The sequence below is a fragment of the Lonchura striata genome, chromosome 3, assembly GCF_050655825.1.
Source record: "Lonchura striata isolate lonStrDom1 chromosome 3, ASM5065582v1, whole genome shotgun sequence".
Classification (NCBI taxonomy): domain Eukaryota; kingdom Metazoa; phylum Chordata; class Aves; order Passeriformes; family Estrildidae; genus Lonchura; species Lonchura striata.
The window spans coordinates 47,535,127-47,563,102 of record NC_140705.1 but is presented as its reverse complement, the minus strand read 5'-3'; the positions used below and the strand labels follow the sequence as shown (position 1 = coordinate 47,563,102).

The 27,976-nt window shown below is 35.7% G+C and overlaps 1 long non-coding RNA gene across 1 annotated transcript; it reads left to right on the top strand.

The window, feature by feature from the left end:
* Positions 1-651: 651 nt before the first annotated feature.
* Positions 652-26,326, top strand: LOC146767885 (uncharacterized). The gene is made up of 2 exons (XR_014953720.1): positions 652-8,816; positions 10,394-26,326. It is a non-coding gene; the product is annotated as an uncharacterized LOC146767885 (long non-coding RNA).
* Positions 26,327-27,976: the final 1,650 nt, after the last annotated feature.

The window sequence follows — 27,976 nt, the reverse complement described above, 5'->3', positions numbered from 1 at the left end:
TAGACCTGTAAGAGCTTTATTATGGATTTGTCACTTACAGTGTTCAGGGTAAACAAGACTAATCAAATTTAACAAAAGAGACACTGAAATATATATTAACTCAAAACCAGACTTGCATTAACAGGGCAATATTACTAACAGAAAAAAAATTACCACTACAAAAAAACCCCAGCAAAATACAGCACTAATGATAATAATGATACTCATGAGTTGCTCCAGTGCTTTGCTCTTTTGAAGTCAGGTAATTTGCCTGATTAAAATCCAATTAAAATAGACAAAGAGCAGCAGCACTCCCTTCTTCTGTCCTGCTAACATAATTAAATATGGCCAAGACTGATGTGGCTTATGTGAAGTTTGTAGCTATCTGTATGTATTAGGCATGTGCAAAAGCAAACTACCAGATTGGGCTTTTCTCAGGGGACCTACATGGAGGAACATCCAGCACAGGGATGGTGATAGCAAAATATGGGGATCCAGAAGCTCTGCCTTTTAAAGACAGCAGATGGGCCTTTTCAAAAGCACAACTTTATGTAGTCAGAGAAAATTTTTCATAAGAACTTAGACACCAAACAGGTTGGACAATGATGTGGAGTCTTCCTCTTGGGCTTTAAAAATCTTGGCTTTAAAAATCTCAAATTGAATGTATAGATGTTACATGATTGAGTTAGCTTTTAAAAAAGTAAATTAGTTCTACTTTGGTAAGAAAAAAATACTTTTATAACATAACGAACCATGTTTTTGGCTTCTTTTCCCACTTCAAGGGTTATCTATGAGGCCTGTGGGGTGGACAGTATGATTTTGACGATTTTACAATACAATTTTAAAAAGCCCTGATTTTTAAAACATTGATTGCTCACTTACAGAGTTGGGTAACCTAAACAGTTTGAAAGTACCTCAATTCCGTGTGATTACAGGTTTGACTAAATAAAGATCATCAGCACCTTTGAACTACCAGGAGCTCTCTCCCTTAGGGTACTTGAAGAGTAACATAAGACAGAGAATAAGCCACATAAACAAACTGAAGCAGGGTATCTCTTCTTCTGTTCAAAGTAATCATTCCACTTCTCTTTCCTTTATCAGTAAATTCTTTCTGTCAGCATGAATGAATGCACTCAGGCATGGGAGAAATATGTTTTTATTGTATTCATTATGAATGCAGATTCTGGCATTGTATGACTTTTGAGAGACATGAAATAAATAGAAATGAAGATGACTCCTTAAGCTGAAAAGACATTTCTAGATGCTGAATCCTAGTCACTTTCAGCATTTCAATTTTTAGGCCATGACTAGAGATCTAAAATCCTTCTGGGCATAGGAAAGACTGGAATGCCTATATAGTAAAATTCAAATTTTACCTAGCAAAATCAGAGCCTAATTTTACGGGGGTCTCTGCATAGGTCAAGATGCACGGCTAAGAAGAAAAGAGGTCCAGTTGCCTCTTCCACTTTCTGCTACTCTGACAGCATTGATATGAACTAAAATGTAAAACTAGGCAAAGAGATGCCCAATCTTAACTCCTACAACACAAATTCCTTGTAGCAACACAAGTAATATACATAATGAGCTAAAAGAAGGCTGTGACACATGCAATTACAGCAGATGAGACCAGGGACTTCAGTAGAGGATCAGAATGCCCCAGGGTATTGAGTACAAAGAAGTCTGTCTATTAAATGGTTCATGTTTTCCTATGAAAAAGTGTAATTGTCCAGACATTTTAATTTGACTGTGCTATACTAAAACCTTGATTTTGTTTGGAGAAGCATGTGATTTTCTTTCAGGCCATAAGTGCTGAGATTGTGCACTGGAGAAATGCTACAGAATATATTTTGTGTGTGAGGAAGGGGGGCAGCAGCTCTTTTTCTGTTTGCACATATTTCTGTCATCATTTAATTATGTTCTTGGAAATCGATAACTCATAACTGACAGCAGCAGGAAGGTAGCTGTTTGCTGCTTTTTTTTTTTTTTTCCTATTTATCCTTCCTGTAGAGTTGCTGAAAATTTGCTTGTCAACATTGGTGGTGAAGTGCATTGTTCACAAACAAAGGAGAAAGAAAAATATATCTTAAAGCAAGAACCAGAACAAGAAAACAAAACAAAACAAAAAGTTGCTGCAGCACAGTGTTTCCCAGTGTAGTTGAACTCTCAGTCTCAGTACACATTACATGGAATTTCAATAGGAAAAAACTCACTTATTTATGGGTTCATAAGATAATTGTGTTTACTGTAGGAAAAAAAATGAAGCAAAGAGATAAATATAACATAAGTAAAATGGGCCTAGGAGAGATTGTAACCTAATCCATTCCTCAGAGGAATTGGACAAATCCTATTTGTTACAGAAGTCTAAAACAGTAGATGAACATGAGAAGAGCCTAGAGGCCAAAGGCTCTGCTCAGTCATAACTTTCAGTATTTCCAGGACTGGACACAGAGAAACAGAACCTGAGCTGTACTTGAGGAGTACTCAGAAAAGTAAACTGATTACTTTTACTTCCAAAACATGATCAGAGGTTAATTGAGGAGTCACACATGGGATATACATGTTTTAACAGTCCAGTATTTGAATATCCCACTGATTTAATAGATTTCTTAAAATGTATTGTCTGCAGTAAATTATATACGACTTTGGGAATTATATGTTTAGAGCTGATTCTAAAAATAAATTAAAATAGCATAAGAACTATATCCTGAAGAATTTTAGGACTGTCTGTTTCAATTCCAGAAGACCAAAGGTACCACAATTAAGCAAATACCTCAAATATTTCCATAATATCTTTGTCAGTTAAGAGAAACAAATATAAATGTTTTGAAGTTTTTCTGCGCTGCTTATCCCATACCTATTTACATGACAAAATATTGTGGTTTAAGCCCAGATAACAGCCAAGCCCCACACAAGCATTCGCTCACTGTCCCACCAGCAAGACTGGGGAGAGAATGGGAAGGTTAAAAGGTGGAGAGCTTGTGGGTTGAGATAAAGGCAGTTTAACAGGGAAGGCAAATGCTATATAAACAGGCAAAGCAAGAAAAGGAATCAATACATTGCTTCCCATGGGCAGGCAGGTGTTCAGCCACCTTCAGGAGAGCAGGAGCTCATCAGATGCAGTGGTGACTTGGGAAAACAAATTCCATCACTCCAAAATTCCCGCACCATTTCTACTTCTTCCCTCCACTTTATATATTGAGAATGATGCCATGATCACAAAACCCTGTACTAGTCACTGTGAAGAAAATTACCTCAGATAACAATGGTCACATTTCCACTATATCAGGAGGACTATAAATAAATTATGTTTTAATTTAATATTCCCTGAATTTGGAAATATTTATATTATAAAAAACATATGCCACCTCAGTCTAATATTTTCCTGGTATTCTAAGTGGGATATAGAAGCTGTAGGTATTCCCTCAAGCTTGTGTGGACTTGAAGCTGTCTGAAGCAAATCTAAGTGATAAAAACCATAAAAGTGTCTGTTATACCTATCAGAAGGCTGGAATTTCAGGGGATATAAAAAGATCAGAGACCTTCTCTGTCATTCTGGGAAGAAAAAAAAAAGCAGTGAATGGCCCCAAAATATGCAGAACTATTACCTGGAGACATAAAAATGTATTAGGCAAGTTAAAGCACAATAGACATTTTTAGAATAACTGCTTTGAAGTATTACAGTAGGGGGAAAGAGGTGGCCAACAGTGGGAGAAAATGTATTTCTTTGAGTAATATTTGTAAATTGTGAGTCCAATTCAGACTGGTAAAACAGCTAGGGGCCTAAAGCTGGTGGAGGCTTGGGAGGTGTTTTGTTCAGAGTGTTTTCCAGCTGTTGTGTCCTGGCTGAGCAGCAGAGAACACCTGGAAGGGATTTCAGTACTTCTTATGTTTTCAATTTAAACTTGCCATTTTCTGAACATTTGTTACACTAGTCTACAGCAAATAGGTGTTTCAAATAGCTTTACTTATTTGTTTTGCTGTTTATCCCTGTACTTTGATGATAGTCACCCTCGTTTGCCCCCCAACATGTTCAAATGATTTAAACTATCTCAGGTTCTGCAGTGTTTTACATGTGCACAGCAGTTTTAGATCACTTTTGCTCAGCAGAAGTGTCTCTCTTCCATCCTACTGAGTTTAATTAATACAGAATGAAAAAGCTTTCAACTGAACAGCAATCTAAGAACCTAAAGGATTAATAGAAAAGTCCTTTAGAAATAGATAAAAAATTTGAAGGATTTATGAAAGTCGATTGGATGCTGCAAAGGCACAACTACACATTGCAGTAATACATTTTTAGCTTTTCCTAAAGAAAGAGAAGGGTGAGCAAAGAGCCCATATGAAGCCATTCTTGTATTTGCTGATCACATATCTGTAAAAAACTGAAGCAATATTAGCTGTGTGAAAGCATTCAGTTGTGGTCTTTTATTCTCAATGGGCTGAAAGTGGACCTGTTATTTTCTTTCTTTCATGCTCTGTATTTTTATGAAATCTTCCAGGCTATTTTCTCAGTGCAATAGCCTCTAAACTGTGTCTTCCTATGGCCTGAACTCTAAAACTGTCTTCACATAAAAGGCTTTAGGCACAGTTACATTTAAATTGCTCAAGAGTCACACAGGAGTGTCTAACATGGATAAACTTGAAATATATACTTCTCCAGCTGAGAATCTGGACTGTGTCATACACAGGAAGGAACCAAACCATGAAAAACTAAACAGAAAATTATCACAGGGAAGTTCTCTTGTTTAGTGAGCTGAAACAAGTTTACCACAAGTCTCCTGGCCCGAGTAATCTATTTAAAAAATAAACCACAGAAAATTAAAATGTGGCCATCTATAGACAGATTTATCAGAATGGTTAAATATGACAATAAAGGGGCAATATCAGAGCTAACAACATTAGGAAAAATGTTCACTATTGTTGCCAAGATTGTTTAAAATTTTAAGGTCTTTAAAAGTAAAGAAACCCATATTAACCAGGATTTAAGGAATTAAACAACAAATATGTATTAATGCATATATGTTGTAATCCTATTAGGTCAAATTTTATAATTGATGTGATTTGTTATTATTTCTATTCCAGCAGTTCCTGGGAAACCTGTCAAAAGTGAGGTGACATTGTGTCAGGCATTGCTCAAATGTATAGAATGACATGTCCTTGCCCTGAGACCTTTCACAATCTAATTTAAGTCAAGATCCAACAAATGGATGTAATCACTGAGAAAAGAAGAAGAAAGTGACAATAAGAATGCTAGTGAACAGCCATCATAAAATATTTGGATTAACGCTTCTCCTGAAGGCAAGGTTACATTTTTGTAGGACATTCATTTATGTGGTTTTATGATGATATTCAATTACGTGCAACCTGCCTGTGCTGGCTATAATATGCATTTCCTCTCTTCTGGTTTTATTTTACCTGTGATGACTTTTGAGAAGCTGCCACCCAGCAATAAAAAAGAGTTGTAACTGATTTCATAAATCTATTTTTAGGGAAAAAAGGGGTTTACCCAGGAAAATTGGAGTTTTGGTTTACTTACACAGCAGAGATTCATTAGAAATACTAAGATTGAAGAAAGAAGAAAGAAGTCTGAATGGAAATGTGTGTGTGTAAGTGTGGGAAGGAAAGCAAACCTATTTAAAAGAATGGCCAAATAATACAGGACAGTGTTCCCAGGACAGTTTTTGTCAGCAAAACCGAGGAACACGTTCTTGATATCAAATGGAAAAGGCTGCAGCCTGAAAAGCAGGCAGCCCATCCGCAAAGGAGCCAGCACTCTGCCTCTAGCAGGGTGGCAGCAAGGCTGCAACGCAGGACACACACCACTCCTTCCCATTTGCCTGCCAAGAGGCAGGAGACGTGTTCCACACATATGCCAAAAGAGGAGGAACAGACAGTGGGCAGTGATGCGCCTTAAGATTTGTGGTGGCTGAAATAAGCAAGATCTGAAGAGATCTACCCCAAAACAGCTGATGGCTCCTGAAGGACAAGAAAGGTCTGGCTGTCCAGTCTGTCAGTGTCAGTCAAGAGGAGCTCTGGAGATGCAGAGGACTTGACAGCTGCTGCTTGTCTTCTATATTGTGAACAAGTGACCTTGGTCAGGCCATGTGGACACACACAGGCTGCTTCTTACCAGTATGTGAGCAAGTGAGTGTGAAAACATAAAATTAACTTGCTTTAAAACCTTGAAAATAAACATATTTTTCCAATCCATAAGATCTTGCACTGAGCTTTATTATGCTAATATCACTGTAAAGCAGTAACTAAAACCAAGGTATTTGATATGTGCTCTGGTAGCTGAAAATTGCATAAGAATAGAAACATATTTGTATAGTAGACCCCAAAGAAAAGGCTGGTTACCAAGTGGTTTTCAAAGGGAACTTCTTTTAGTGAAGACAGCATAGAAAATTTAATATCAAACTTTTCACACCTTTAAACAGCCCTGGGTACCACTAAACAAGCCCGTTGCACTATTTCCAGTAATTTGTTATGGGAAAACATACTTTTATATCTACTGTGAGTTGCACATGCTTATGAAATTGTATAGCACATGGACTTTAACAAAGAGTTTCTTAAAAGAGGTTGGAATGTATGACATAATGTTAGATGATCTCTAATAGGAAAAAAATAATAGAAAACAATCAGCTACTGCAAATGCTGTTGGACTTATTAAACCTGCAGAACTGCTGCACTTACCCATGAACCTGTAGACTTGTAGCCCAATGCATGAAATATTTCTATACCTCCTAAGATGCTACTGCCTTTGTAGTGGCCTTGTCACTGTCTCAGGGCTGAGGGCTGTCAGTCTTGCTCGGTCTGATCTTGTACTGGCTGGTCAGGAGCTTGTTTTTAGGTATTTTTTGTCTGTAAACACAGGTTGTTTATTTTTTCTAAAGACTGGGTGGTTATGCCTAATTTGATTTACCCCTTGCTTCTATTTCTAGAGAATACATTTTCTCTGTAGAATGCAGTAACAAGAAGTTATTCTACATATGATGAAATATTTATGCCCCTATCTTATCTATGAGGGGATGTGGCTTTGTGCAGAGGGGTAATGACCTGGCATTACAGCAGAGACCTTGAACATGGGGATGCAGAGTGCAATGTAGAAGAGACAGGAGATGCTAAGATGAAGATCAGGAGATGACAGTGAAGGCCCAGGACTGTAAAACCCATCTCTAGTACAGAAAGACAAATCTTGGAGGAGAAAAGGGGAGGTAATCAGAGGGGCAAGTTTAAACTGTACTGTCATTCCAGCCATTTCCTCCATGTAATAATTTCTTTTTTTTTCTTTTCCTCTAATATAATAATAATAATAATAATAATAGCAATAATAGCAATACTTATATTAATAATTAAAATTAAATTATAATATTTTTCATGCCACTGGTAAGATTTTAATTTAAAAGTATCAATGACTTCTTGGCTTTATATGAATTTACTTTAAGCCAATGACGAGACTTTCTGCATCACAGTATCGTCAGGAAAAGATCAATTTTACTCTGAATTTGTTCCCATTTAAGGCAGCACATGGACTTACATCAATGAAAAGACCATCTGCCTAAAATTTAGGACATAAAAAATCTTCAGTCCATATCTCCTAACTTCCTTGTAAATGAAATGTATTAATTTAAGTTATATTCTGGATTGTAGAATTGAATTTCTTGACAATCTGCATAGAAAACCCTAAAGATACTGGCCAAGATTAAGTCCAAAATAATTCCTTTAAGATATCTCCTTATTGGAACAACCTAAGATTTGGATTGGCACAGCAAAGATCAGAAATTGTCTCAATAACTTATAATTTCCCATTGAATAATGGTCTAAGTGACAGTGAAAGGGCAAAGGGCCCAGGTGACATAGAATATATTTTAGATGTATTGGTACGGATTAGCAAGGATGGGACTGTGACTGGAGATCTTGGTATTTTCTCAGTACAGCACAGAATTATGTGCCAGTTCTCAGCTGGAATCCTCTAAATACAAGATCTGAAAGAGCATATCTTGAATTAATTCCTGTTCAAGTTCTATTAATTCTCCTATCTGTTGTTGAAATAAATACATTATTATAGCTCAACTGTGTGTCTAGATTTTGCCAGTCTACTGACCCACAGGGCTTTGGAACAGCAAGAAAGTTTCTACAAAACAGGGGTCTACATTTTCTTTCATTAGAAAGAACCTGTTTCAATGTGTGTACATTGGCACATCTTGAGTCTCCAGCTCCAGAAAATGCTTGCAGCCATGAAAGATTAAATATAGCCAAAAAGAAAATATTATTTTAATTCAATTAAAACATTAATTTATAAAAATTAACTGTTGTCTATTTCAGTGGCAACTGATATTGTATTAAAAAATATATTAAGGACAGCTTTATTCCAGTCTGTCTATTGGCAATGCCAGCTTCTGATAGCAAGAGCTGTGTCTGTCTCCAGTCACTCAACACACAGCCAAAGTATCTGGTCTAGGCTCTGGACAGCAGCTTTTGTTGGCAGAATGGCAGAATGGTTCCGGCTCTTTATTTTAATTTTTTTTTATGACTGCTAAGTAAGCAGAACAATAGACAAATACAATTAAATTGCATTTTGTGCAAAATATTGTTTGGTATTCCTCAGACGATGTACACTAGGCAGCTTCAGGAGCTGTCTTTTGCATTTCACAGAAAAGACTTCCTTCTTTTTGACACCTTGGTTTGGTTTTGGTTTGTTTTTTTCCCATCCTAATAGATTTTGGCGAAACAGCAATTGCAGACAACCTCCAGCCTTCCAGAGATTTTGAAAATAAACACACTTCTTTCACGATTTCTGCAAGTGACATATTCTCCCTGTGATCCTTCACAGATTCAAGGTTTGTGTTTTGGATTATTTTGCCAAAAAGTATACTTAATATGTTTGAATGTTAAATCTCAGTAGTGTCTTATCTGAATGAGACAGCTATTAGCAGTCACATCTCTGCCTCCAACAAATCATGTCTCAGACATACTTGCTACTGCTAATATAAATTATTTTAATTTTTAAAACAATCTTTTTTACCCAATGTAGTTTTCTATATTGTTGCTTATTAATTAACTCATTTCACACCTGTGCCTGTCACCAGGTTGCTCGAAAGCCTATCCTGAAACCTTTTTCTTAGATTTGATATTTGTTAATGAAACCTTATATTTATTAAGCTTTTATTCAAGTCCAATATATTAACATGAAAATCATCAAATAAGTTGTCAAAAGTGCCAGCTGTGCTATATGAACATGCTAGGAAATTTGGTAAGACTGTATTAGGCATGAATGAGTAATAAGGAGACTCAGATTCATCCCTTTTTATTAACACTGGGAAAGTAATTCCAGAAATAAGAAAAAAGGTAAATGAGGGGATTTAAATACACCTCTTAATCAAAACCAACAACAGCAAAGAAAATAAGTAAAATATAAAATATTTTATATATATGAGGCAGAAATTAAAATTTTTATAAATAATGTGGATGTCCTAATTTCATTGCTAATTTTGCACCATCACATAAGGACATGCACTGAAGGAAAAACATAGTGTAAAACAAAAATGTAAGAGCACCATGCTGGGTTTTCAGTCTGAGAAACCTTCAATGAAATGTTTTAGCTATAGAATGATTGCCTTTAAGTGTTAGTCTTTTTTTCCAGCTACACATTATTTTCCAGAATGTTTCATTCCAGACATCTGAAAAGAATTCTAGCAGAACCAAATATATAGCATATTTTCCATTCCTACTTTCAAAGGCTTCTCTTCTACCTCCCAAGCCCCCTACTCTTTCCACACTGGGAAATGAAAAGGCTTCAATATATCCTCAAACCAATAAACAATTCTTTCAGATGGTATATACTTTTAAAAAACTGCTATGCCAATACAGAAATGTTAAGACAAGACAGTGAACTGAGGAAAAAAAACACCAAAAAAAACAGAAACCAGATAACGTCACAGATTCATATGAATAAAAGTTATCCTCCTTAGTAAGTTACAGCAGGAGGTACCTGGAATTAAACTTTTTTCAGAAGACTTCTGCAATAACATATATTTCATGAGGTGGAGTCCACGTACAGCTTGGTGGCCACTCTATGTGTCCCAGACACACAGCCCAGAGCACTGACCGCCTGATGGCTCCTCCCAGCTGAACAGCAGCTGAAGAGCAGCACTTCTCTCTGCACATTACTTACTGCCAGGCCCCAGGACGGGACAGCCTGACTCTTGTGGAGATCTCCAGCGAAGGCAAGGGTAGCACGTCTTACCGGGGCCAGCTACTTTCTTGAGAGAATGAGAAGTGGCAAGTTTGAACGGGTCAATGAAGCCCAGAGGCCCTGTGAGGACTCCAAAACATCATCTCTCATCCAGCTGGTAAGTGAAAATTTAATTAAAATATTTTAGGGAGTCCGGTTTGAGTTTTTTCTCTCCTTCTACAGGTGCTGTAAGATTACTGGAGAGAACTGGCAAAGAAAGGGAAGATTCAGAAACCAAGAAGAGACAGGATTTAAGTCCAGAAGGGTAAGAGAACTGCATCTAGAATGCATAGAGGCAAGAGCAAACAGATTAGAAGTGACTACAATGCAGGAACAAGAGGTCTGAAGGTCCTTCAGTTTTATTTTTGAAATTAGTCAACACTAAGTGAAAGAACCCTCTTACCTGTACTGTAGTCCCAACCTGAACTGCAAGCCAGCTGTTCAGTGCACTGCCCACAGCTACATTTAGTCCAGGGCTTTGTTGTACCACATCTTCCTGAGCCAATTAGACTTGACATTTTGCACACTCTCTAATTAAAATGCAAATGAAGGGATGAATTATGTACAAAAACAGATTATGCAGGTTAATTAAGAGGAAAACATACCTAGACCCCAAGTTCACTTTTAAGTGGATTTTAAACATAACCTGCTGACACAGCTGAATGCAGAGTCAGGACACAATATGGTGCTTCAGTGGAAAGGCTCTTTGTCTATAACAAATGTTATGAGGTCCTCCGAGGATTGCTTCTATAATTGCTCCTCTGCATTCGAGATAAATTAGTGAAGAGGTGTGTTTTAGTCTTGCCTTTAAAATTATGCCTCATTCTTCTAACACACATATCTCAGATAGGCTATCTAAAAATTTGTCCAGCAATAAAACATTTCTAGTAATTTTACTGCATGTACCTTCAATGTATCTATCCCATCTGCAGTTTTTCAATGCTAGCAATCAGAGCTGAGTTAGTGGACACTTGAGAGGTTGGTCTGATCCTCTGAGCACTTTCCTGATCTCTTGTACAAAGGAAAATTAGAAAAATTTGGCTGAAAAGAAAGCAGGTACTTATAGAGTGGATGGAAAAGGAAGAGATCATGTGAAAGCAGTTGTGTTCAAGACTTGGAGAGGAATCAGAGAAAACCAAAAAAGAATGTGTGATAAAGCTTTGCCCTTTTCCGAGGCAGTATTTCTCTGTCTTCAAAGCAATCCATTTATAAGCACTATGCTACATTTCGTTTTTTAAATGTACACTTGGTATTATAATTTTACATTATGTGCTTGTAGTAAGCAAGTACAATTAGACCTTTTAAAAACTACTTACAACAGAACTCTCCAGAGTTTATAAAAATGTACCTCCACTTTCCATTTTCTGGGTCTAAGAGGAAGGTGAACTTAAAAAGTGTTAGTCAAGGCAGGGAAAAGTGTGCAGCCTGCAGGGAACTTTGAGGAAGTGGTTCAGGATTGCAGGAGGAAAGGTCTGAGAAAATGATCCAGCACTCCAGCATGTCTGAATATTAGCTTTAATTGCAGAAGCTCCCATTCATAGGCTGTGTGTCATCTGAAGAGTCATTTCACATACTTTTATAGAAAGATAAGATGATTTTTGAGATAACTGATTTAGAGCTTGATTCCTAGTTTTACTGCAGATTTCCTGCATAAGCTGGACAACCAGTTCTAACTCTGATTTTTAAAGCCAGTTAACACACAGCTGTATTCATGGACAGACAGGTGCTTTTGAAAGCACAAAGGCACCATCTGCATTTTAGGTTGCTAAACGCTTGAAAATCTGGCTCACTATTTAACTGAGAGGCAGAGCCATCTGTAAAATAGGAAATAATCAGGTTTCTTTTTTCCTAGATTTTGTCCATTCAATATTTTCTTTCATTAGACTGGCCTTATATCTCTCTCTCCCTATATATATATATATATATATACATATATGTCACAATTATGACAGATGCTTTAGTTTGATTGTGGCATATAGTCACTATGGAGGAAAAAAATCTATAAAAATCTATTCTCTGGAGGATACACACTGGATACAAAATACAAATTTGGATACAAAAACAAATGTGTAAAGTGCTCCTCAGTTTAGGTCATTTATAGCTGTGAGAAGAGTCATGTTCCAGAGCATGTTCTTAGCAGAGTTCACGATAATAGTTGAATGATTTTAAACTGGGATGCCACTTGTCATAAGCAGAACAGCGGATTCAACAACCCACAGAGCTGCTGCAGTCCTAGGCTCTGTGTGCTGTGGTGTATTAGACTTCATAACACATTTTAACTAAATCCTAAGGAGCACTCAAAAGTGGCCAGAAATTGCAGTAGAGAATCATTTGACATTTACTATTTCTACTTGGATCTGTATTTTTCTTATACTGTGTAATGTGAAAAGCAGTTGGCTTGGCAGAAATTGTCTTGCCAAGTCTGTTCCCACTTGTTTCAGTTGCTACATGTCACTAGATGATGTAGAGCTTCTGAAGGTTTGAAGAATAAGAAGTAAAGCCGAGTTTTGAGCTGAACTTCAGCTGGCAGAATTCATCCAAATTTTAAGTTATGAAACATACCAAGCAGAGAACCACTGGGGACATATGTTGAATCGGAGCAGTGTCCTTAACTCACGGGTAAGTCACTGGGCAGCTCAGCAATACTAACCACAAAACCTCTTGCAGCAAACAGCTTTCTCAACAGACTGGATTTTCTGAGCATCCTTGAGTAGCTACATGAGGAGTACAGAAGCAGAAAAAAAGATTTTTAAGTTTTTTAGTAATGTCATAACATGGGCTCTTGAGCACAGTCCAAGTTGCCTCTGCTAATGCTGCCAGGGAAATTGTGGCATGAACCCTGTCAGTGAAAACCCAGCAGTGAAGCTGGAAGGCACAGCCCCAGCTGTGCAGGGGGCTGAGCGGGCTCATACAGCATTAGACACTTTTTATCAACCATCACCACATTCTACTGGAGGAACTCTTCATCTTCTCAGATTTGAAAGCGTCTCCTAGTGACAGAGGTTATAATTTTGCTTTTATATCCAAGCATGAATTGTGAAAACAGAAAGCTGATACTCTTTTCTTGCTTGTTTCCTCATTTACTTAAAGGAAAAAAAAATAGGATATACTATAGGGGTAAAGAAAGGACTTTGATAACTTTCTTCACTAGAGACATTCCAGTAGATACGAACTTCATTAATTTTAGTAATACATTGCATCTGGTTTGATGACAGGGGAAGCAATAATCCCCTGCATTAGTGGATCACATCGGAGAAGCACACAGACACTATTATAATGCTAGGTTTTCTTACTAAAAATAATTCTTCCCAGCACTCAATTGCTGGACTCCAGATTTCCCCATTCCCAGTTAACTCCTCTTCCAGTTTCTCAGAAAGTACCCTTGTTGCAAGTATTATCTAACTATGTGCTAATTTTCTCCATGTCTAATGTACATTAGACAACCTGCAGCAGTTCTAAGAAGGTGATGAACTCCTTGAATCTTGTTTTCACTAGTATGAAAAATCCCTCACTGCAGCACACACAGACTGTCTTTGAAATAACACCTCTTATTTGTGCATGTTCATAAATATTCAAAATTTGAAAACATTAAAAATTCCAAAACATTTAGGGCTTGGAAACGAGAAATTTTTCTGAAAGACAGACCCTGAATTTCTGGAAAATCCATGAAAGAGAAAGGTCACAAATCCATTATAAAAAGACATTAAGTGGGAAATATCATTTGCTTTAAGCAGAAAATTCATTTTCCACTAATGATTCCTTCATATTTATTTCCAGTAACATGCATACATACATACATATGTATATACACATATAAAGTCAAGGAAAATTAATAGGTCCTATTTGTGGGTATTAATATTCAGAATTCCATCAGAATTCAGTGCATTGGCATTTTACTCCAGTCACCAGCAGTGAAATGTCAGACATTCTAGGAAACTATCTTACCTCTGCAAAAATATATGGGGCTTTATTATTACCTTAGTTACACTGCAGCAGCGTGGCTGCTGACTGTGAACAACAAGATGATGACTGCATTAGTAAATCCATTCAGAGCCAACCCAGGGCCTGACACTGTGCTGTAATTACACATAAATGATCTCACCATTCCTCAGAAGTTTCTGTTCTTCCTGCTAACGTTCTTTCCAAGCATAATCAAATATTACACTTGCTTTGTCAAAAGTATGAGAAAGAAGATTTAACAGAAGAGAACAAGATTCTGTGTGATTAAATTTGGTATGAGGAGAGAAAATGGCTTTCATCCCAGTAACAATCCTCCTTGCAGCAGGGATTCTCAGGTCTGTGGAAATCTTTTAGCCTGGAATTTTAACAGTCACTAAGTGACTTATATCTTCACTGTCCACAGATATTCACTGGCTTTTAGCACTTTATTAAAATTGCTAGATTCAGAGGCCTGGTTTATTTCTCAGCTTCCTGCAGCCTGACAACAGTGATGACACACTCCATGCAGTGAACTCCAAGACCAAATATGAGTTTACAATGTCACAGAAATACTTTACTAAAAGAACAGCAAAAGATACAAAGTACAAGAATTAAGGCTACACATTCAAGATTTTACACAGGCCTCACTCCTTCCCTCACAAAAGGAATATTGATGTAGTTAAAACTCCATCAGTATGTGATGAACTCTGGGGTAATGAATAATGGGGTTCCATTTTGCTTTTGTCAGAGGACCCTGTCTTAGGCAGGAAAAAGGGGATTCTGTGATTAAGACTGCTCCATGAAGATTATTTTCTGTTAGTTCCTGGCATATGTAGCTCTTTGCCTCTCCTATTTAAGTACTCAAGTCTGTTAACATACAGTTTGCTATAGTTTTGTTTTCATGTGAGCAATATGAAAGCTTCTCTAGCCTTTTAAATAAGGAAATCAAAAGTAAAAACTATGTTGGAAAGGCTTAATTTAAAAAAAAAAAAAAAGAGAACAAACAAAAAACCAAAAAAACCCACCACAGTGGAAGTTCAATGACACATTGAGGAGAGGAGTTTGTGTTGGAGGTAGAAGTTTGTGTCTAGCGTTTTATGAATGCCTCTGTAAAGCCCAGTGATAGTGGGGTTATCCCAGACAAAAGCTGGGATTTGTCCCTGTATTAAAGAGTTAGAAATTTGTATTGTCACCAGTACAGTGAGACCAGGCCACATTTGCTACATTTTCATGAAGTGGATATGTGTCTTTAATCCAAACGTTGTAGCATGACTGGAGAGCAGCATTGTGCTGCATTTACCCTTGTTGTTTTGCTGTAAGACAGGACAATGATTTTGCTCCTGTTCTCTAGCATATATCTAAAGGAAGACTATAAACTCAAATGAAGATAACATATTCAGATTGGTAACCTTACCTAGTCATGTCAATCTAAAAAATATCTCCAAAATTACATAGGAAGCAGAAACTCAGGAAAGAGCTTGAACCCTTGTGAATGCCTTCAAAACCCTACAGTTCCCACATGGCCTCAGATTGTGAACGCCTCATCAATTTCACACATGCAATGGCCTTTCTTCTTTGAGAAATACAGCTTGTACAGAGTATCACACCTTTACGCGCTATTTAAATGTACTCACTGAAAACAAATTTAGCAATATCTAATCAATGCCACAAATCTAACACTGAAATAAATGTATCCCCTGTCAATAAGTCTCTGACACTTCCTAACTGATTTTGTAAATCTCTCTTCTGTTGAGCCTTTCTTTTCCTCTGGGGAGTACAGCAGGGGAAATACTGCTTGATACAAGAAGCAGAGATGAAGGACCCATTGTACATTAGTTCATCAAGGTGCTTGGGGACATCAAGTTTAGCATTCCCAAATGTTCAAAAAATGAAAGAAATCACATACAGAATGTGTAAATAAATATTTAAGTATATCTCATTTAGCTTTGGATTGGCAAAGTGATGTAACACAAGACAGGATGTGAACATGAACAAAAGCATGTGCCTAAATCCATTTCCCAATACCTTTTGCCATTTTTTCTAATTTACTCTACTAGTCTTAAAGCCTGGCTTTCTTAATCAAAACATAAGATTTAATAAGAGCTGCAGCTGAACAGAACAAAATTACTGCACTCTCTAATATTGCAAACATAATTAACTTTGAATTATGTGAATTAACCATGCCTGAAAAATTATCATTCAGCTCTGAAATTAAATTCTTTCATACCATTAGATTTGTTTGTTAAGCTCAAGTAGGCAAAAGTAGTATTTAATAAAGTAATAACAATGCTCTGCTGAGAGTGTTTTTGAAATATATATGGATTTATCCAAAATAAATCATAGAAGTGTTATTATTAGTTCACTTGCAAATACTGTATAAAGTTGGATCTGCATAATAATATTATAGAAAAGTTTCTTGTCACTACAGGTTATTCTATGTCTATTAAACTTATTTTTCAGGTTATCTCTTTACTTTGATCTGGTAATACTGTTATTTATCCATGCATGCAGTGCATGGATAAATAACAGTATTACCAGATCAATAACAGTGCATGGATAAATAACAGTATCAATATGTTCAACACAGCACAGCATCAACTCCTGAAGTAATTATAATCTGAAATAGTTAGGAAACTTTTTACTACTTCAGAGTTATTTCAAACAGTATTCTGGATGGAATTGCAGTCCCATAGGTTTTGGCTATATCATTTTTCACCGTCTACCTTCAAAGTGACAGTTTGATGGGTATCATGTTCCTCCTTCTTCCTCACTAAATTAATATTCATGAGTGAGAATCTTTGCAGTGTTTTGGAAACTTGCCTCTCAAAAGGATGCAGGACAAACAGCAGGGTAAGAATTCTAATATATCTCCTGAAGGATTCTTATAAACTCTCTAGATTTACTTACTAAGTCAAACACCAACTTAACCCTAAATGATCCTTTCACCGTAAGGATTTCCATATTTATTCAGTACCAGTATTGTAGAAAAGTGTAGATCAGCAGAAAAAGTTAACTGGTGTCATTACAAATGTAATATATCTTCACTTTGAAGAGTTTCTGATATCAAACTCAAATTACTAAATTTCTTTACTAATCCTAATTAAAAAATAATCTTAAGAGGCTTGTGACAACCTTGTAGTAATCTGGCAACATATGATTGCAAAACAATATCTGACAGCTACCCTCCAAAACAAACAAAATCTAAACAAACAAACACAAAATCCAAGACAAAAGACCAACCAAAAGAAGCCCATACATCTTAATTTTGAAATCTCTTCAGGTTCTTGGATTTTGTTGCATACAATGCTTGGGAGAATCACAATTATTACCTCTCTTACTCAAGAACTGTTGAATTCCACATCCCTCTACTCTATGTGTGATAGCCAACTCTTTTTAGCTGCTCATTTCTGACTCATTTTACTGCATCCCATTTTGTAGTAAAGGGAGACTTCCAGGAGAGAGTCTGTCTGGAGCTGAATTTTTCATAGTTATGAGAGTGTGGATAAACCCTTTTTTTGGATCTTTTCTGCACTAGCTGTCACTAATGGATAAAGACAGGGACAAACACTGAATGTTTTCTTCATTAGTGATATGTTCCATAGGAAAAGGAAAAGCATTCTTTGCACATTGATGCTGCTTAGAAGCATAGGAGGGAGTTAAACCCTCCTGAAGCTGTGGACTCCACAGAGTTTCCCAGAGTGTACTTCCATGAGAACCTTCCTAATTTGTATCTGTCGAGGTGGGCAACACACAGGTAAAGTGCCTTATGTTACACGGCTTTGTGCAGATCTGTTGCAGTTTTGACACCATTTGATGTATTTTTCCAAGCATTATGTAGAAGGACTGTTTTGATGCAGCAATAATGAAAAGCTGTCTGTGCCTTTCATTTAGGCTTTTGGCTCTGTGATTCTTTTTTTCTGGGTGCAGTAATGAGCAGGGAAATCTACTGTTCAGCTCAACAGTGAAAGAACTATGTTTTTTGCTACATGCTTTTACCTCCACCTAACCCTTTGAAAGTTTTTCAGATTTTCATTTTAACTCTTGTCTAGTAGATGATTGCTTCCTGAAGAAGCTGCCTTAATCAATCAGGAGTCAACAGAAAGTAAGAGGGGAGTAACTTTTGCCTATGATCATCCAAAAAAATTCAACAAGTGTTCATTTGAAAAAGCCAACCAGCCAAAAACTCTTGTTTTTTCTTGATTTATTTTCTCTATACTGCTTGAAAATATAATGTAAGTTATTTAAATTCCGTATGTGACTTGCTAAAAGATTGTAAAGACAAAGGAAGCAGTTACATTGTCTTTTATGTTCCTTCATAATCAGTCTGGAAATAGAAACATTGAATTCTGAGATACACAACAGCAGAATGACTTATTCCATCCATGCAGATTTCTGCTTTCAGCATTCAATGTGTTGGTTAAAGCAAGAAATATTCACCAATGTTCTAAATTATGGAATATATCAGTCATAAATTATTGGAGTGCAGTATCATGGATGTACCTATTTCAGTGTGTTCAAATAGCAGAATTTCATGTAGGCAAACAGAAGTATATGTCTGCTTATTTAGAAGATAATGATGTTGTCTTAGAAGTTTTATTCTTATTGGTTCTTCCTGAAGTTAAGAAAAATCTATTTTCATGAGAACATTTAGGGAAAATAATATGCATCTTGCTACTGCTGGTTCTTCAGTTAATAGTAACCTACACTAACACTCCCACTCCCAACTGGATTAAAATAATAATTTAATTTTTTTACTAGAATGGAAGCTAGGGAGGTCTAATTTGTAGTGATGATCAGGTAATACAGGAGGACACCAGTTTTGGTGGACTAAATTAGATTGGTCAAAATAGGTTCTGGGCACGAAAATACAAAAGTGATTTGATTAAGTGTATGCATATGGAGACCATCAGAGATATGCTGGCAAAAACAGATAACATTTCACTTGAAATAGATCAGTGAATTAAACTTAATACTGATATAATCTTGTGCCTCAGGTAAGAAAAAGTTTTATGTCTTGTTGGAGGAACACTTATCAGTGTTAATGGTGAAGGATAACACCAACAAAGGAGTATGTAAGAGCACAGTGGTCAATGGAGAAGTATTTCCAAACTTTTCTTTAAGACATTCCCAAACTTATTCAGAAACTGTATTTCTAAAAATTTAATTACTAAGCTCTCTTAAACTGTAATGTAAATTCACATAATGATGTGATCACTGATGTAATATCTTTCTAATAACTAGAGATATATTTCTAGGATGAATATAGAAATGGAATGTGGAGGTTTCTTACTGAGTAACACATGAATATCAAATTTCTTTTTTATCCCTCTCATTTTATGTACTATAAAATTTTTTCCTCCAGCTAGCTAAGTCTATAATTTTGTAAAGGTCTTTATAAAGACTATAGAGCCCCTGAGCTTTTATATTCAGGAAAAAAAAGTTTCAAAATCCTTGTAAAACTTGTTTTGCCTAAAGCTACCTGCAGCTTTTATTAAATTTATTTTTTGGTACAGAACAGACAAAAAATAGAATGCATACCTTGCCTTGCTTTTCTGATTTTTCTTTTTTTTTTCATAATGCTTATGCAAAGACAAAATAGCACTGAGTGGGTAGATCCTCTTAGAAATTTGCTTTCCAATCTCAAGGACTTATAAGTTTGTCAGACAAGTATCAAGCAATTTAAATTTAATTAATTATTCACAAAGGAGCATTTTTTAATCTTTGGATCTTTTCTTTCTCTTCAGATTACATATAAAGAAGAGGTCATCAGGAACTTCAATTCTCCTTAAATCTTTTTGTGGTAAAATCACCAGCAGTTTTTGGGTAGGATAGAAAAATCCTATACTTTCTTTTGAGAATTTGCTGTAAAAGTCTGAAAGGCAGGAAGACAGGGTCTCCTGGCTCTTCAGAACACTGGGTGCTTCCCTAGCACAAAATTTATTTCCAGTCTTCTGAAAGAGAGATCTCAACTGGAGCAGTTCACAGGCAAGTCAGAGTTTATTATCACCCCCATTTCGGGGTGGGAATGGACTGGATTGCTTTCTCAGCTCCTTTCCAACCTAAATGATTATGATTCTGTGTCTATGATTCAGACACTGTCACTTAACAAAAATAGCTGCGTCTGCCAGCAAATTTCAGACCCATATTTAGAGACAGTATCTTATTTAGATGCCAAATTTCTACAAATAATTTTACCTATTATTTTATGAATTGTAAAAGGCTATAAAGGACGTAAATTATAAGAAAAGCTCAAAATGACAGATTCACTGCTACATCTGTATTTCACCCAAAGCTCAAATGCATAATCCAGTGCAGCTAATTTAGATAGTGTAATTATGTATTTAGTGGACCTCTAGGAGATGGTGAGTTACCTCTCCCTCTTTTGAGACTGTAAAGAAACATCTACAGATATTAAGATCCCAAGTAGATGGAGTCAGTTAACTTGGGTCTTTTGTGTCCACTTTCTCAGAAGAGTTTCACAGTTAAAAAACTTTTCTAGGAAGCTGGGACCTGAAGTTTTGCATTTCCTGAGGAGAAGTCAGACTACTTTTTGCAACTCAGATTTTGCAGTAATCTGCTCTGTGCACCATAATGGTATATCTTGAGTAAAAGCAATCTTGAGAGAAAATAATTATTCTTTTTCTTTCTTCTCAAAATGGCAGCAGAAAAAATTAAACCCTGCTCTGACTCACCTATGTCCTAGGCATAATTTAAAAATCAGGTAAGAAATAAGGTATAAGCACTGGAAAAAGCAGATAAAATGGAGTGGGGTTGGGGGGAGTAGAGGAAGGGGGACAGAGTGTGTCAACTTCAGTTGGGGAAGATTGGTAAATAATGGATGAAAATAATTTTTAAAAGCTAATTTTGATACAACTGGAGAACTCTTACATATAGTATATCAAAGACCAAATTTTTCAACATAAAAAAGCTATAAAAATTATCAGGATCAGAAAAAATATTAGCACAATTATGAAAAATTTTTAAATTCCTGATGAAAACATTCAGAATCAACACTGTCTTGTGTAAGTGCTAGAGAATTTTTATTTTTCTCACCTAAAGTGATTTACCTGAAAGCTTTCAGTCAGAGGTAAAGAAGATTTTGTAATTAATGACATGCAAGTCTTGCTAGGCACACATGAGTTCAACTTGCATCCCACTGCTGAATGGCATTTTTGGAATATTTTCCTAGTTATATTCAGAGCAAAGCAGTTGACAAAAATGCTCAGATCAGAGTGCATTGACACAAATAAAGCAGTAGCAAATTGGAGCTAATAGTCTATTAAACAGCAGCTAAATCCCAGCCAAGACAAATTTTGAGTATTCTGCTCTGAATAGAGCCTGCCACACATTTCTGGATTTTTGTTCAATGATGGTTTATTTTTAAATGATCTTTCAAATAGTACTGAGGTCTATACATATCAGACCAAAAAACAGAACAAAACACCATGTGCATGTGCATGTTAATGAACTATAATTACATAATTATTATTATTATGCAAAACAGAAAAGCAGATGCCTTTTTTTTTTTTTTCAATTCAAAAGAAAATATTTCAGAAAACATCTAAGCTAACCTTGTGCAAAATGGATAGAGGGCACCCCGTATATCACTTCTGCATCTAGAGAATCATTAAGGACTGCTCTGCAACAGGATTTTCCTTAAGATAAGAAAAAGAATACCCTTGAATTCAGGAGGATTTACCTAACCCTACCCAGCTATGAAGTCTCCAATACCAAAGTGTGAAGAGAAAGAGTTTAAAATTGACACAGGAAATTCACCATCAACAAATCATAAATGCTGTTAAAGAAGCTCCAAAACTGCTGTAAAGCTTAAGAAAAACTGCAGTGGCATATACTTTAACCTATTTCCTCTCACAAGGAGCAAGAAAACACACTGAGGGAGAGAACATAAGAACTAAGCATACACTGAATTTTAGTGCTGACATAACTTCCCACTTTCTGGAAATAAAGTGTTTAGGAACTACTAACTGATGATTTTTCTCTTCTGAAGAAGTCTCTTGTTTCTAAAAACTCCTCAAACTTTCCTTCATCATGTTGAAACTAGGGTACCATCTAAAGACCTTTATGTTCATACATCAATATGTGACTTCAAACAAGCTTTGGTGATATGACAATCTATTTTTATTTTATGGAAAACCTGACTTTTCCCTTTCTTACTCATAAAGTTTTTTAAAATATAATTTTCAATATTGTTATCCCCATAAAAAGCAGGCCTTCAACACCATGCCCCTCTTCTGTTTGTGACATTCCTGCTCCACCTCCTCCTAGTTCTCAAAACAAGACTTTAGTCCTTCCTCCTCTCTTCCCTCCCCGCACAGTTAGTGTTGGCTTAGTGGTGGTGGTGGCTGCAGCACACATCTTGCACCTGTAAACCTGAAGGGGATGGTGCACTTTGCACTGAGGATCTGCTGCACACTTTATGCTACTTGCTTAATTGTGATGGATTAACTGATACCACAAAGTTTCATTCTGAGTGGAATGAAGAACAACTGTGACTACTCGGACCTTGTTAAGTTAAAGAAATTCCACGCGTGTGTAGAAAGAAAATTCAGCAGAGCTTCTTTGCCTCTGGAAATTGAGGTTGCCCAGATTCACTATTACTCTGCTGCCAGTAGCTGTCTACATTGGCAAAACCATCATCACTTCTTGTTCACAGGATGGAGAGCCACTGAGAACCATGTCTCAGTTTTAGTTCAACACAGCTCCTTACCTGCATTGAAGTTTCTGTTGTAGGTACAAGTACAAAGGAATGTTTTTTTCATTAAAAAAAATGAAAAACTGCTTTACTCAGTTTTTAGTCAAAGGATACTGTTTTCTTTTTTTTTTTTTTTTTAGTGTAATCATTCAATTTCTGCATGACACCATCCTGATGCTGATCTTAAACCTCATATCTGTTGCTTTCACACTCTAATTGTTCCTTTGCATTATTACCTTGTCCAAGTAGTGTTTCTATCCATTGCTTATTCCACAAATATGTGCTCTTCCCCCCTCCTGTCCCCCAAACGGATGGGGTTGTTTCTTTGTTTATTTGTTTTGTCTGGTATTTTCTTGAATTTAAATAAAAATTTTTCAGGGAATACCTGACTCAGGAAATTAAACTCTTGCAAAATTATTAGCAGCTTCATCTTGAAAGCTAAGTCTTCTTTAGCAATCTTAAACTTAGAAAACCCTGCCTTTAGTGCATATTAACTCTTGTCCCATTTCCCTTATCACCTATTGGAGAATTTAGAGGGTTGGGTTGTTTTTTTTTTTCCTTAGATGTAGTTATCTCAGACTTGCAATACAAGTAAATAAATAGCCCAGAACCACAGCTCCTGTGAACCCAAAATATCTCAGTGATGGTAGTGTAGCTGTTCCCATTAATATAAAGTGAGACCCACATCAATGTTTTTCAATTGTTTTACAGACCTGAGAGATTAAATTAAAAGAATCTACATTGTTCTGAGGCTGCCATTTCAATGTTCTCTCTCCATTTAATATATTGAAGTGTCCTAGTGAGTTTATTTGCACTGAGTTTATTTTAATTTCAACTGTAAATAAGCAGAGATTTCCCAGAGGGCCTACTCATACAGTATTTAAAATGTGAAACACATTACTTGTTCTATCAATATTGCACTGTCTTATCTAATAAAGAAAAAATCCAGTATCAAATATTTTTCTCATTTCTGTAACAATCTGGAGTATAGTACCCAATTAAAAATCCAAAAGTATTTATAACTGAAGGGAGACCATAAATTCACCCTGAAAGGCTTAGGAAATACATGTTTATCTCAAAAATAAGTAAGTCAGTAAAGACACTGGTTTGAAATTTAAATGATAATAAGGTAACAAATCAGGGACAGGAGGTTCCTCTTCTGTCACCTGAAACCAGAAGTTATTTTTCTGGTTTTTAAGAAACATTATACCTTCAGAAATGTAACTAGAAGAGAGTGCTCAAGGGACAACTGTCTGTTCTTCAGCACTTCAGGATTACATTTTAGATGAAAAGGTTTGAGAATCACTTTTTAAGTGTGACAAGTTCCATGATACAATTAGTTGCATATTAAAATTCCCCTTTTAGAATAATTATGGCTTTATCCTTCAATGCTTCAAACTTGCAACATAAGTTTATGTGGGAAAAAAACTCCAAAATTACATCTGTTAAGTCTTTAAAATATGTACTTCATATGTGAGCAATATTTAGCTGGAATGATTCTTTTGGCAATCCTACTCCTTCCTGCTTTTTAATTTCTCATAAGAATGTCTCCATTTGTCTGAATTGAAAACTTAGGTAAATAGGAAGAAAATGGACATCCTATCTTGCTTTTTTAAAATAATTTTTTATTTATCAACAAGTAAATGTCAGACTCCAGATGACTGGGCTAATATTTATGCACATTTCACAATCACCTAGAATGTTGTGATCTCAAAGTATTTCCTTGAGTTTTGAAATAAAGGTCAAACCTGGATTAACATAATGATTCACTCATGCCAAAAATCTAAAAGTGTTCTTCATGTCTTGTTTATTTTTCTCCTGATTAACACATAAAGCAAGTAATTTCTTTCTCAAGTTGTAGACTAAATTTAAGAAGTTAATTGGCCTGTTGTCTAAGTTATTAGTTGCATTAGAAGAAAAAAACTCTACACCCTTAATAAAAAGAACTCTATACACTTAATAAAGATACAGTAACATTTTAACTGTGACCTGTATGTTGGGGTATGTTTTTCACTTAAATGTCTTCTTACAGATGAGGTTGATTTTTGAACCAGAAGGGACCATTTCCTAATGAGAAATTACTGCACTCAGTTACTTACAGTCTGGACCCATGAACATTTATTGTCAGCTTGGATACTGTAAGATACCTTGCTTAGCTTCCAGCTGCCACTCCAGGGCTTCCTGGTTCTCACAGCAGACCTACATGACTTCTGCTGGTCTCCAGTGTCCTGGAGCATCTGCAGTGGCTCTGTCTGTATTTATAGAATAATAGAAACATAGAATGGTTGTGGTTAGATGGGACCTTAAAGATTACCTAGTTCTGAGGACACTTTCCACAAGACCAGGTTGCTCAAACAGCCTCCGAATCAAGATTCTCAAGTGGGAGGGTATGAACCCACTGTAAGTCACCTCAGTGTTACAGAGATTGTGTTCACACAGCTAAGTAGCAACAGCCTTTGCCTTTCACCTCCTTTGCTTTAAACTCATCAGGCAAAAGATTATGGCAGATTCTCTATTATAGTTTCTGCTTTTTATGTTATCCCCAAGCAGTGATTTCTAATATTATCTCTATGGAGATCTTATCCCAGATTCTTAAAAGGTATTTTGGACAATGATTAAATACTTCTAGTAATCTAAGTTTAAGTGAAGAATACTGAACACACAATTACAAATAATAATGCATCAGAGGTTTCCACAATTTCATTTCTCAGTAGTTTTCATGCACACTATTAATATATCTCAATATTTGCTGATTTATTGAACTATTGTCCCACAGTGAGGCAACAGTTTGACTGTGTGATCTACACTGTTGTCGAGGTATCTGCCCGAGTAATGAGATAGTGTTTTTATGACATACAAAATTTGGAGTATTTTTCTTATGTAAAACTACTACCCTCTCAGTTGTTCCAGCAGGAAATTCTTTTACCAACATTTCCCACTTTTTGCTTTGATTTGCTGTTGCTGTTGTTGGGGTGTTACGTTTTTTTTTTCTTTTCTAATCTTAACTTTCTGTCTTACCAAATTTCTAATCTCTGCCAGTATTTTAGTTTCTATTCCATGACTAATTTTTCATTCACTTCAATAACCATGAAATTTGGATCACATTTGGTTAAGCAATGTCTAATTCTACAACAAGCCCCATTAACTTACGTGAGATCAGCTGCAAAGCAAGCTTAATATTCAAAATAATTTAGGACAGCAAAATGCATCTTAAATATATACCAGACACATGATCATGGTTCATGGTCATTTTACTGTAGGGCAGCAGATTAACAGTTTCAAATTCAGAACTCCTAAATTTTCCATCACATCTATCCAGTTTTAAGATTATTTGGAGAGGACAAATTGTGAGAGAAAAGTGGAAAATTTTATATTCTGTGAAATCTGTGATTTCTGTCTTTTGACAAGCTAATATATAAAAATATAATAAATACAAAAAATGAATAAAATATGCCTATATACCCTCTTTTGAATTTTGTTTGCTGATTTCTTTTTGGGGGTCCATTCACCAATTAGAGTTTGGTTGGGTGTCTATACGGACAACCGCCCTATGGTACATGGCCCTCCTAAAAGCTGAGAAGAAATTCCTGACATCATTAAAAAAAAAAAAATTATACAGAAAGAAGTGGTATAACTACTTAACTAATGACATATGAATCTAATAAGTCTTATCTATAAATTATTACACTTAATAAAATTAGTATTAAACATGACTAATGAGCTTTTTGCTTACAGTGCTCAGCATATTGACAAGAGTAATGTAGTTCTTCAGTAACAAAACAGAAATTTAAAGGAAATTAAATTCTTAAAATTCCAGGTAAGCCTCAAATTTCTTAATTTATGGAAAGGAAAAATTACATTTATGTCTGATGTACTAAAAAAATAATGCAATCACTTGCAAGTACTTGAGCAAAATACAGCACAACAACAGTCAAAAAGTGAATTGCTTTTCCTTCTGCAAATTCATTTCTTGCAAATACTGGTAAGGTTTAATTTCTCCACCACTGCTTCTTTTGTCAGGAAATCAGGAACAGAAAATAGGTAAAAGTCTGTTGTCTGATCTCTCTGCCACTGCTCCAGGTGTAAAAAGGAGCTGGGTCCAGAATTAAGTCTCACTTGTTGGCAGCTAACTGAAGAAATCTATGGAGAGATGCCATAGCACATACAAAATGGGAATGTTACCTTCTTGAAATGCCAGTCTGTTTGGCAACACTCATTTATATTCTTTTGTACTTCCAGTCATGAGACATATTTCCATCTAAACAAAACTGTGTGAGATTAGACAGAAAATAACACATTGCTAAATGACATTTTTGCGAGGATCTTGGGTTCTTTCCCCAGAACTATATGAACAATATTGATTGCCATATCTATTAACTGAACAAATAACACCAGATTCACATTGCTTAAATTTTACTTACCTCCCAGTATGTATGCATTCACTCTCTGGGGAAATCACTCATCTTTCTGATGCTCTGCATCCATGCAGTTGATCCAGAGTGGATCTTTCAGTGAGCTGTTCTTAAGACCTTATCAGGCTTTTCTTTAAAGAAACTTATTTTTTCACTCCCAACAGATACCATCAATGACCATGGAGATAGCTTTGAGTCAGCCAAATAGTAAACTTTTATATGTGAAGTTTTAAGTAGAATTTAGTCTGTGTGAACTTGACTACTGCACTGGCCACAAATACAAGACCCATTAAGGATAATAATATTAAGCAAAAATATGTCTTATGTAGCCACATGCTGCTAAATTCTATAGTTTTCTAAACAAAATCTGCAAGATATAGTATTGACTTGTTCCACAAAAACATTGTCAAGACTCAATTAAATATTTATACTTTTAAAATAAAAAATATATTTTAATATATGTATAAAATATATATTTATAAATACAACTATAATTTATATTTATATTTATATTTATATTTATATTTATATTTATATTTATATTTATATTTATATTTATATTTATATTTATATTTATATTTATATTTATATTTATATTTATATAGTTCAGTCAAAGAAACTAAAACTGACAAAAAAGAAACAAATTAAACAAATGATTTTGCTGGTAACAACAGTCTGGTTAGAAATTGGAGCTAATTTTCA